The sequence below is a fragment of the Cryptotermes secundus genome, unplaced genomic scaffold, assembly GCF_002891405.2.
Source record: "Cryptotermes secundus unplaced genomic scaffold, Csec_1.0 scaffold112, whole genome shotgun sequence".
In the NCBI taxonomy this organism is placed as follows: domain Eukaryota; kingdom Metazoa; phylum Arthropoda; class Insecta; order Blattodea; family Kalotermitidae; genus Cryptotermes; species Cryptotermes secundus.
Genome location: NW_019718271.1, coordinates 2,035,305 through 2,037,249, shown reverse-complemented (window position 1 = coordinate 2,037,249; position 1,945 = coordinate 2,035,305). Strand labels below are relative to the sequence as shown.

The 1,945-nt window shown below is 46.6% G+C and overlaps 1 protein-coding gene across 11 annotated transcripts in view; it reads right to left on the bottom strand.

The window, feature by feature from the left end:
- LOC111872121 (nuclear factor 1 X-type) overlaps window positions 1–1,945 on the bottom strand; it is a 636,309-nt gene that overhangs the window by 115,759 nt on the left and 518,605 nt on the right. The gene's annotated exons all lie outside the window — the stretch shown is intronic.

The window sequence follows — 1,945 nt, the reverse complement described above, 5'->3', positions numbered from 1 at the left end:
GCCAATGAACGGAACCCCCGACAATAAGTTCGAATTATCCTGTGTAACCTGAAATAACAGAAGTGGGCTAATACTGATGTCTGGAATGTAAGCGTACGTCCCTCTAATTGGACAAATAGTACACCCAGCCAGTGTCTATTTTGTAAATTTGGCTGGACGATTCGCCATATTTTGAAACGAAATAGGAGTTTCTGACCGGATAAATCGCCCATGCAACGAGATACTCAGAGATAGGGGATGATTTGGATCTTAGTTAGTTAGTTAGTTAGTTATTGGAGAGGGTGGGTTTCCCCATGCACTTAGACCTGTATTGGTCCATTGTGCTTCCCTCTATGATTTCTACCAGTCTCTATATCCTACCGGTACTGGTGCTTACCATCAGTCCCGCCCAGCCAGCGAGACCGGCTCTACTAGCTGAGAGGTATCTATAATGCTTCCCCCATCTACCAGAGGTATTAGAGACTGCTGTTGGGCGGGAAACGTCCGTAATTTGGCTCAGTGACCTCCTTTGGAGATATGAGGTTCTTTTACGTGCCGTAAAGCTACGACACGGGACCCACGGCTTAAAGTCCCTCCCGGAGGACTTGTTCCCTGAATTTTTCCGCCCTTAAAAATTCGACGACCTCCGCCGGGTATTTGAACCCGCGTACTACGAGTCATGAGGTGGGAACGTTACCTCTAGACTACGGAGGCCGCTTGATTTGGATCTTACTTAGAGGTCGAAAGAAAATCTTGGTGCCACGGTTTAAACGGACATCGACACATGTAAATAATTAAGCAGTGAGAGGTGTGTGATTTGGACACATCCATCCAGAAGCGACGGCCCATCAGAGCTGTTAGAAGTTAAAATTAACGCTTCTTCACACCGGAAGTGTAGATCGCTTCTGGTGACAACTACTAACGAGTCTCTCTCTCTCTCTCTCTCTCTGTTGACCACGTCGCAAGTATACACTGACAACTGATGTTGAGAGGAACGCTTTGACCCCACATGGCCGCTAAACACGCGATCTCTCTCTGAAGCCTGGCACATCGTAAAAGAACCTGTCCAGGTTCCCTTTCGTATCTCATGATTTGCGAACCCAAAGGGTCGAACTGGGACTGCTCTGATACAGTGGCCACTATAAGGTTCCCTTTCGTATCTCATGATTGGCGAGCCGGAAGGGTCGAACTGGGACTGCTCTGATACAGTGGCCACTAAATCGATGTTCGTAAGTCTTCAAAATGTGGCTAGTTACACGCCAGAATATAGTTCGTAACAATAGGTGCTAGTCTCTGCAACGTGCACTACATGCAGTATTTCTTTCCACAGACGAAACTGGGGGAGAATGTAGTAAAGTGTATTGTCACGTGATGCCTTCGCTTGTCCTCAGCGACCTCCATAAATTCCTTAAATTAATATAGTTTCAGAGCCAAAGTAATATTTTTATGTATGTATATCATTGTTTTTGGCTATATAAGTGCAGAAGCGTTGAAAGTGTTAAATTCACATAAACTTTCGTAAGAGACACGTTTCTATTTTGCTATGATACAAGGCAGGGAATGTAGCATGAATTAGGGAGAAGAGGAATGCATACAGGACATTGGTTGGAAAGCCAGAAGGAAAGAGACCACAAGGCAGATGAAGACATACGTGGGTGGACAATGTTAAAATGGATCTTAGAGAGATGGGATGGGGTGGTATGGACTGTATCGATAGGATAGGGACCCGTGGAGGGCTCCTGTGAACACAGTAATGAACTTTCGAGTTCCACAAAATGCTGGGAAGTTCTTGAGTAGCTGCACAATTGGCGGCTTCTCAAGAAGGGCTCAGGCTCCATGGAGTTAGTAAGTTATAAAAGGCCGCGCCATAGCTCAAGCGGTTAGTCGCTGGCTTCTCACCACGGCGGCCCGGGTTCGATCCCGGGGTCTCGTCAAGTGGGATTTGTGGTGGACAAAGTGACGGTGG